General features: G+C 40.3%; 1 pseudogene; it reads left to right on the top strand.

The window, feature by feature from the left end:
• The first annotated feature begins 1,986 nt into the window (after positions 1-1,986).
• LOC145098363 (uncharacterized) lies at positions 1,987-5,562 on the top strand (annotated as a pseudogene).
• The last annotated feature ends 5,174 nt before the right edge of the window (positions 5,563-10,736 follow it).

Genomic DNA, 10,736 nt, shown 5'->3' with positions numbered 1-10,736 from the left:
AGTTCAATCATCTCCTAAGTAAGATGATCAAGCATGGAATATAAAGAAAGTTGATCGAGCAGAAGGTAACCTTCATGAACGGTCTGAGACCAGAATGGATGGCTGTGGTTTCAACAGTGAAAGCTCATGAACAGTTTAAATCTTACTCACTAGCGAAACTTGTGGGAATACTTAAGTCCCATGAAAGTGTGGTAACCAAGGAGGCGAAAGTTGTTTTGGGTGTGGGATCGTTGGCCCTTGTCTCAAAAGGAAAGAGTACTGCAGAAGAAGGAGAAGAGTTGGATATATATGAGCGTGACCTTACAAGCAAAGAATATGTTATGATGGTCACCAATCCAAAGAAGTTTGCACGAAGAAAATTTCGTGTCAATAAGAACCGAAACTGGCAGGGAAGTTACAGTGCTGTGAAGGTGAAAGATGAACCGAAAATTACTTCTCAAAAGGATGATGTCAAGAAAGAGATCAAGCTTACAGGAGACTATGGGTTCGACTGCAATTACTATCACGGAAAGAACCACTTTGCCAAAGATTTCATGCTAAGGAAAATGGCTGAGAAAAGAGATGGTGAAGACGATGAGGCGTACTACATGCGAAAGTTGGAAGAGATCAAGAAAAAGAAGGCTTCTAATAGTTCTACGAATGCCTTGATTGTGCAGGAAAATGTAGAAGAATATGAGTTCAGTGGCGTTGAAGTTTGGTCAACCGATTCTGAAGATGAAGAGGTGAGAAAGCCCACTCATGGAAGAGCTTATGTGCCAAAGGATGTAGGTTCGGCAGGAAGATGTTTGATGGTCACAGCTGGTGGATCAACCGAAAGTGCAAATAAGGAGCCGAACCTAACTGAGGACAAATGCTTTGCAGCCAAGCCCGTAAGCAAGAAGATCAACGACTGTGATCGGCTGATAAAAAAGGTACACTCCATCCTTGAATCACTTAAAGTTCCAGTAACAGATTATGAAGTAGAATTAAATGAATTAAAATTTAAATTTTCTAACTTAAGTGGTAGTCTCATGCAAACTCGCTTAGCGAACTCTAACCTAACTGACCAACTCAGTAGGGTGTCTTCAAAAAGTGAGGAGAAAAGGATGTGGATTGACCTAAAGGAGGCGGAGTTAAATAGGGCTAGGGATGAAAGTATTTACTTGCAACGAGACAATTTAAATTTTTTGAAACAAAGGAATGTTTTTTGTTTAATTGCTAAGCGCTTATATACTAATATTGCTCAATTGAATTTAAGTTGTGAAATAGGGAAAAAGATTCATAAGATGATCTTACCCTTCCTTGAATTTAAGGAGGATGAGGTCATTGCTGAGTGTGAATCGATAGTGTCCTCAGAAGAGACATCTAACGCTTACAAAATTAGACTGCATAAGATAGAGACCTTCATTGACTCTAAGGAACATAAATGTATGCTCAAAAATCTTTTAGATGAAAATGATAGGTTAAAAATTAAGTCCGAAACCATTCAATCATTTGACTCGTCCAACGCTAAATTATTTTAGAGAATAAAAAGAACATAGAAAATATGTCTGAATTTGATGAGGAAAGTGAGATGAGCGAAATCTCAGTTGAAGACGTGGTTGATTGCTCTGGGTTTATGAAGAGCGAAACCGAAAAGGAGAAACCCCTCATTTCTGAAAATTCGGTTGAATACGCTCGCCTGTCAAAGGACAAGCCACAGAAACTAAAGGAGAAAGAAATGGTTTATCATAAGGTTCAAACTGTGCCGAATCAAGTCTATGTTGTTACAGGAGTCACTGCAAAAAACAAATGACATAGTTAAAAATCTTGGTTGACAAAGACACTGCTGAAGGGTGCGACGATTACTTTTGGTCAGCCCCTATTGACAACACATACGAAACCATTGGCTTTTTTGATCAAACTTCATGGAGAGTTAAAGGAAGATACGTTGTTGAACCTATCAACAAACCCTCGAGTTTCGACAAATCAAGCACAAGTGGAACAAAATAAATCCCTGAAGAACCAATGAGAGAACGAGTTGTTCCAACTAAGACAACCGAAACTCAAAAGAAAAAGCCAAAATCAAGTTTCAACATTCACAAATCTCAGAAGGAGTTAGCTGAACAGAAACGCCAAAGAAATCAAAGATACAATAAAAATCTGAATGAGCGAAAACGTTATTGGCAATCTCGAAATCCCAACTACGTACCACCAAAGAAAGAATCAATTGAAAAAGGAAAGGAAAAGCTAAAAGGAAAAGAAAATTTCAGTCCAAATTCCTACTATTCCAAAGCTCAGAACCGAACGTCTAGTTTCGGTCCAAACGTCAAGGCTAATGACCAATCGTCTACTTTCGATTCCAACAACAGTGCTCAGAACCGAAAGTCAAGTTTCGGTCAAAAGTCTAGTTTCGGTCCTTCCAACTCCCAAAGAAAATTCAATTCAGTGAAGGAAATCAAAGGAAAGGGAAAACTTGATTCTGATTTTGATATCAATAATAAGAAAAAGGCAGCTAACCCTAGGATTCAAAAGAAAACACCAAAACCATCTAACAACACACCATTGAATACACCAAAATTTAAACAAGATAAAACCAAAATCAAGGTGTATATCATCAAAAGAAAAGATCAATCCACTCTAATAAAAAGAACTTATTTGGTTGATGTTTCTATTGTAATTCCTTTTTCTATGAAAAACTCACCAGGACCCAAGAAACTCTGGGTTCCTAAATCTGCTTGAATTTGCAGGTGATAAGTGAGGAGCAGTTCGATGATGAATGGTATATAGACTATGGTTGCTCGCGTCACATGACAGGAAGGAAGGAAGGAAGAGCTGAGGGAGTTTCGGTCCCTAAAGGATGGTGGATGTGTAAAGTATGGCAATAACTCATATGGCACAATCAAAGGATATGGTATGATAACCAACAGAGACTTCTCGATTCGAAAAGTAGCATATGTGGAGGGATTGTAACATAACCTCATCAGTGTGTCACAATTAGTTGTGGGAACAGGGTTGAAGGTTTCATTTGATGACGAGGGCTCTGAAATAATTGAGAAGCAATCCAAAAAGGTTTTGTTAAAGTCTGAATGCAAGGGAGAGATGTATCCTTTGAATCTCAACCCAATTCGAGGAAAACCAACAATATGCCTGCTATCAAAGGCAAACACTGATGAAAGCTGGTTGTGGCATCGACGCCTATCGCACCTGAACTTCAAAGACATTAATAAGTTGGTGCTTGGTGACCACGTACAAGGCCTTCCTCTTCTCAAGTTTGATAAGGAACATTTGTGTGCAGCGTGTGAGATGGGCAAACAAAGCAGAAAGAGCCATCCTACACGAATCAATACAAAGATAGTTAAAGCTCTTGAACTTCTGCACATTGACTTATGTGGACCTTCAGCTATCGAAAGCTTCGGTGGTAGTAAGTTCATTCTTGTCATAGTAGATGATTTTTCACGCTTCACCTGGGTTTTCTTTCTTAAACAGAAATCAGGTGTGATGCCCAATTTGAAGACGTTCATCAAGCAAGTGGAAGTACAGCTGCGAAAGCTGGTGAGAAACATTAGAAGCGACAACGGGCTGGAATACAAGAATAAAGATTTTGAGGATTTTCTGGCTGACAAGGGGATATCTCACAACTTCTCGGCCCCTTATACCCCACAACAGAATGGGATTGTTGAAAGACAAAACCATTCCCTATGTGAAGCAGCCAGAACCATGCTAAGCTTCGCTTCTCTTCCACCATACTTTTGGGCTGATGCAGTTGCAACCGCGTGCTACACTCAGAACCGATCCTTGCTCAACAAAAGATTCTCAGTCACTCCATATGAGATTCTGAAAAATCGAAAGCCCAATGTTAAATTTTTCCATGTGTTCGGTTCAAGGTGTTTCATCTTTAATTTAAAAGAGAACCATAATAAGTTTGACGTCAAAGCTGATGAGGGAATTTTTCTTGGTTATTCACTCACTTCAAAGGCATATAGAGTTTTGAACAAACGCTCCAAACGAATTGAAGAAACATATTATGTAACCTTTGACGATAATTACATGAAGAAAGTTCAAAGGAGCGAAAGTGCCTTGGGGGAAATATTTCCTGAATCAGGACAAGTCTCGGTTCCAGTATCCAACATGTTTGAAGAGTACATTCGGCTATTTGATGAAACAGAGAAAGCAACACACTCAGAAGCGAAAGCAGCAGACAACAAAATCGACAATCTCAAAAAGATCATAGATGAAGCTGCCAAAGAAATGGAAAGTGAACCTCCTAAACCGACAGGTGGTCAACTTTCCAATGACTCTCCAAACAACGGCTCAATGTTCAAGGGGGAGAGTTCATCAGCACCAAAGACAACCGAAATATCTTTCGAGGGGGAGAATCCAATTCCATCCCCAACTCATAAAGGTCCAAGCGAGGGGGAGCATACAACTCCAAACCCACCCAATAATAGTCCAATCGAGGGGGAGAATCCGACTCCCACAGAGGATGAAAAATCTGATCCTGACACAGGTTATACTTTGCCAGTCGAGGGGGAGAAAGAGAATACAACTGACGAAGGTGATCAATCAGAACTTGAAGAGGAAGTAAATGCAGAGTTGGATCCAGCCTATGACCCAAATTATCCTCCTTTAGTGAAATGGACCAAGGATCATCCCAAAGCACAAACCATTGGTGAATCAACTGAGAAAGTTCTCACTCGTTCTCAATTGACAGCAAAACAAACTGCATTATTCTCTAAAGTTGAATTCTGTATGTTTAATTCGTTTGTCTCCAAAGTCGAACTGAAAACAATTAATGTCGCACTTGATCATTTTGATTGGGTACAAGCAATGCAAGATGAGCTCCATGAGTTCGAACGCAATCGAGTTTGGAGGCTGATTCCCACACCAAAGGATGCTTCAGTGGTTGGCTTGAAATGGGTCTTTAGGAATAAATTTGACAAAGAGGGGAACGTTATTAGAAATAAGGCTTGGTTGGTAGTAAAAGGATATTGCCAAGAGGAAGGGATAAATTATGAGGAAACCTTCGCTCCAGTAGCAAGGTTGGAATCAGTTAGAATTATTCTGGCATATGTTGCTCATAAAAACTTCGAAGTTTTCCAAATGGATGTAAAATGCGCTTTCGTGAATGGAGAACTAGAAGAAACAATGTATGTTGAGCAACCTCCTGGTTTCGTGAACGAGAAATTCCCTGATCATTGCTATGTGCTGGATAAAGCTGTATATGGTTTAAAGCAAGCACCGAGGGCCTGGTATGAAACTTTAACTCGCTTTCTGAAAATGTCAAAATTTAAGCAAAGTTCGGTTGACCCAACCTTCTTCCGAAAGAAAGAAGGCGAACATCTAATGATAGTTCAGATTTATGTCGATGACATCATCTTCGGCTCCACGAATCCTAGCTTAACGACCGAATTCAGGAAGTTGATGGAGACTAAATTTGAAATGAGCACAATGGGTTCGATTAATTTTTTCCTTGGTTTGAATATTAGACAGGGACCAGAATGTATATTTATCATCCAGGAGGCCTACACAAAGAACTTGCTGGCAAAATTTGGTATGACGGGAGATTCGAAAGGGAAGGTTCCTATGGAAATTTGGCACTAAGTTAACACCTTCTCTGGAAAAAACCTGTTGTTGACATAACACTATATCGACAAATGATAGGGTCCCTTATGTATCTAACAGCTAGTAGACCGAACATTATGTTTTCTGTTTGTTATTGTGCCAGGTTTCAAGCTAATCCAAGAGAACCTCACATGGTGGCAGTGAAAAATATTTTCTGTTACCTGAAGCGAACCTCATCTCTCGGTCTCTGGTACCCTGCTAGATCTGGATTCTTTATTCAAGCTTTTTCTGATGCTGATCTTGGAGGATGTGGTCTGGACCGAAAGAGCACAACTGGTGGATGCCAATTCCTTGACGGTAAACTTGTTAGTTGGCAGTCCAAGAAGCAAACCTGTGTGTGACTTTCAACAGCCGAAGCTGAGTATATAGCTGCAACATCTTGTACTTCTCAAGTAATATGGATTCAAAGTCAACTAAGAGATTATGGGCTGAGTATGAAGAAGATTCCTCTCTATTGTGACTCAGAAAGTGCAATAAGAATATGTCACAATCCAGTACAACACTCAAAGACTAAGCATATTGCACTTAGATATCATTTCATCAAAGACCATGTAGAAGATGGGAACGTGGAAGTACATTTCGTTCGGTCCTCTGATCAACTGGCTGACATATTCACTAAAGCCATACATGAAGCAAGCTTCAATAAAATTTTACAAGGCCTGGGAATGATGGAAGCAGAGTTGGTACCAAATCCTCTAATCTCTCACTAAAAGTTAGACAAGCGAAATAGAGTGAACGCTCGGTCTATTTCGGTTCCGGATTTTTCGGGAACCGAAATGAACCGAACGCTCGGTCTATTTCGTCTCCATAATTTTTGGGAACCGAAACGAACCGAACGCTCGGTCTATTTCGGCTCTGGAATTTTCAAGAACCGAAATGAACCGAACGCTCGACTTATTTCGCTTCATTCTTTTAAGATAAGGTTTCGGTTGTACATTTTGTTTATTCTTTTAACTCTATTTTTTTGAGTGCTTTGTGCTACTTTATTTCAGTCTTTCTGTTTTTATTATTTTTCAGAAAACTTTAAAAATCTCAAAACTTAAAAAAAAAATTCTCAACATTATTTTTTTTGTTTGGTTTGTGTGTTTGTTTTGTTTGTGTGGTGTGTTTGTTTGCTTGTTCTTTTAATTAGGTCCCAAGTATACCGGTACAATAGAATTTGTAGCTAAGGCAGGTACGATTATTTCCATCTGAACTAGTTAAGGATCCCTAGAAGCATGCTGCTGCATGTTGACCGAAGCCTCTGCGACTAAGAGCAAGGCCTTAATGATTCGATCTATACCTATCGTTTCTTCCCAATCAGGCTGTTAAAAAACAACTCAAGTCCGGAGCTACCTTACTCTTCTCAAATGAGTTAAGAGTTTTCTGCTTTCTCATGTTAATTTAGCAGATTTACTTTCAGTTCTTTAACAATCCTCCTTACATTCTCCATCAACTTTCGGTTCACCATTGTAACCCTTGAGACTCTCGGTCTTTACCACTAAGGTTTATGGTTGCACAAAATCTGTGTTTGTGATTTTAGATACGTACACCACGTGCTAAGTGAAACCCAAAAACCAACACCTACAATGAATTCACGATGAATCATTATATTCAAGATCTTACTTGTTACCTAATGAAATCTCATTTTATTTTTGAGTGGTCTTTTATGAAATTGTCTAACACCAAGGCTTTTCTTCCCAAAAAGATCCAGTTTGTTTTTGTTTTTGAGATTTCTATCACATCTTTAGTCACTATAAATTATATCCAACCTACTTGTTCAACAGACCACAATGGTCTCACAAGTACTTCTTCCAACGTCCGGTCTTATATTAAGAATCGACGTTCGGTTGAAGATACACTACCCTTAGCCTATAATTTAAAAAGAAGCCTTTCAAGGTTTCTCTACAAACACTTGATCGTATCTTCTCGGGAAACCACACAAGCACTTCAAGTGTCTCTTGACTTTGAAGAAAGCGATTCTTGCCCGGAATCATCTTCTTTATGTCTTCTAATAGACATCACTCACATCCAATACACATTTTGCTTTATTTCTTTATCTTTTGTCACCCTATTGCATGAATTTTTTTTTTATTTTCTAACATTCTGGTTGTTGTTGGTTCGATTTTTGTTTATCTTTTGGAGCAACAGAGGTTATCCTAAATTTTGGAGCGATGCTGAATTTCAAACGACGGATTGAGGATAAGCTTTTGGGCGCATGAATTTGAATGGTCCCTAAACCCACATGTGCTGACGTATACCTGGGAGAAACCACCCTGTCACATCGTGCTTTTTCAGGCGACGTTTCAGTGATCTCATCATTATCATGACGATTCTTTCTCTCTCCTGGCAATGGTATATAAAGGGTTTCTAATTATATTTGTCTCTTTTACCTGCAACAAGCTCTCTCTATATACACGACGATTTACAACTGTTCATCTTCTTCCTTAACTCAACAATGGCGACTTCTTCATCGGCTCATGATCAAACTGCTTCGTCCACATTGATCTCGATCAAGCCAAACCATAACATGATCATTGAACTCAACCCTTTTCTGTACAATTCGTATATGCTACAAGTGGTTGAGTGTTTGAAGTATTCACCTCTGGTTCTAGCCCTAACACAGGTGGAATCCGTCCCAATGTCACTCCTATTGCAAGTCTACACTACCGCTTCGTATGATAAGAACAAGGAGAGGACCTACTTCCAAATCTTCTCTTACAAGGCTTCGATTTCAAAAGGGAGATTTTGTTCACTATTGCAACTTGATGTGGATTCGTCTGTGATCTCACTGGACTTCATCACCACTACTCAACTGTTCTCGATGCTCTACGAGATGGGCTACATTGATGTGCTTACCACAGTTATGAAGGTCAAGAAGTCGTGCTTACCGCCCTAATGGAATGGATTGCTTACTCTTCTCGTCAAGAGTTTGGCGGAGAAGAGTGGTGGTTCTGATGGTACCATCAAGGGTTTTCTGACCCTTCTATACGGTCTTTACAATGGTATCAATCTCGACTATGGGTCGATTATCTGGTCACAAGTGGTGCAAAGCCTCAACACTTCAACGAGGCACTCTGAAATTTCGTGTGGTCGATTCTGGACTCTCATTACACGAAGGGCGATTGATGCTTTGCAGATTCCGGTAATGAAGGATGCCCTAATCGCTTTTGTGGCTACGTTTCACACCAAGAAAATCATCATTTCTGATCCTACAAAGTTCCCTCACAATGGCTCTATACCTGAGACAATGTACAGGTGTGTCTCAGCCGAGAGTAAGGTCATGGCTGATTATCGCAAGATTCCTCCCAAGGAACCGAGAGTCTTATCTCCTGATCAGCAGGCTGCCTTGGATGCTGTGGAGAAGCTTGGAAACCGAGGAAAAATGGCTACTACCAAGAAAGGGACAACCGAGGATGACGAAGAAGAGGAAATTCATCATGTATCACCGAGAGGTAACACCCCTCCCCAATCCCCCACTCCAACCGAACCTCTTCATGACAAACTTCCAACACCACCTCCATCACCGAAACAGACAGTTCCTATTTCGGTTGCTCCTGTTCCCCCACCTACCACATCTCAAACAACAACTTCTATTCCACCACCGCCACCAGTTACTACCATTCCTATTTCTACAACTCCAATCCCTCTTCCTATTATTTCCCAATCAACTTCCACTACTATCCCAAGAACCGACAATAAGAGTCAACGTATCTGATACAGGGGCGACTACTGAGACCGAACCTCTAGTTACTTCCAAACCACTTTCACCCTCACCTTCAACTGATTCCGGTGCCACTCTCGGTGGTGCTACTGATGAGTTTGCTTCGATCTATTATAGTCCCTATAGGCTTCCTACAAATGATGATGATGATGAAGCTCTAGTCACACGCCAACAATTGCAGAGCATTGAAGAGAAACTTGATAAAATGCTTCATACCAACAAGTCCTACAATGATGTTGTCCTCAAAGCTTTCATGGATACTACTCTTGAGCAATATACTAAGTCAATTGACAAATCCACAAAGGCTATTAATGAGTCTACTTTTTCTTGCAGGAAGGCCACTGCTGACGTTGCAGAAATTGTTCACAATACTCAGATCTTTCTTGAGTCACTCAAAGGGCATGCTGATACCAGTGCAGCCAAGATGAATGCCTATGTGGATTCCTTTTCCAAGTCCATTCAAGCAGAGCACACAAATTTTGAAGCTGTTCGTTCTTCAATACAAGCAGAGAACACTTCACTTATCAGTTCTATGAATTCTCAGTTTGAATCTCTTCACGTTGATTTAGCAAAGGAGAGTGCTCTAAAGGAAGATCTTGCACGCCAAGCCTCCACAATTGAAGTTCAGAAGGTGCAGCTCGCTAAAGTTGAAAAGGAAATTTCTTTGTTGAAGACGGAGAGAGCTGTATTTCATAGCTGTGCTGGGGATGTGAAGGATATGCTGACCAACCTCCTTGGTGCTCATGATCCTATCCTTACTTTGAATATAAGGAATCATCTAACTTCAAAACTTCTTCCTGCCCTTACATTGTTACATGAGATGAAGGGTGTTTCAGAGAGATTCATATCTCCAAAACAAGGGGGAGAAGGTGCTCAACCGAAGGTTATTGTGAAAACCAAAACCGAATCTGCCCAACCGAAAGTCAAAATTACAACCGAACCGAAGGGTAATGAAGCTTCGGGTTCCGGTTATCAAGCTAAGGGGATTGATGATGATAGTGATGACGAAGAAGAAGAGACTATTGTTGAGGCCCTTAAACAAAAGAAGAGGGACAGAGAGTTGGATGAAACCTTGAGAGTTGCAAGGGAGGGTGAGGAAAGGGAAATGAGGAACAAGGAAGAAGAAGAAGCCTTAAACTGCAAGAAGGCCTTGTTTCCCTTCTGTACAAAAGAAACACTTATCAATGAGGCAATAGAGTTTCCAAGCGTCTACTGGCTGGAAACTGTCGCTTCTTTTGATTGTGACAATTCTAAGGACTCACAGTTCGACATGCCGATAACACGAAAGGCATTCGCGTTTCATTGTTTTGATTTGACTGTTGAAGTTCCTTTCCCTCATCCAAAAGTTGATCGTGAGCTTATCAACTTTTATCTGAAGTATGGTCAACCACAGTACTTGACATGGTGCACACAGAAGGTAGTTACTGTCTAGGTACTAAAACCTTTGCCT

Source organism: Lactuca serriola, chromosome 4 (assembly GCF_051521515.1).
Source record: "Lactuca serriola cultivar US96UC23 chromosome 4, Lser_US96UC23_V15, whole genome shotgun sequence".
NCBI lineage: Eukaryota > Viridiplantae > Streptophyta > Magnoliopsida > Asterales > Asteraceae > Lactuca > Lactuca serriola.
Note: the sequence above shows the minus strand (reverse complement) of the source record. Positions and strands in the feature narration are given on the sequence as shown.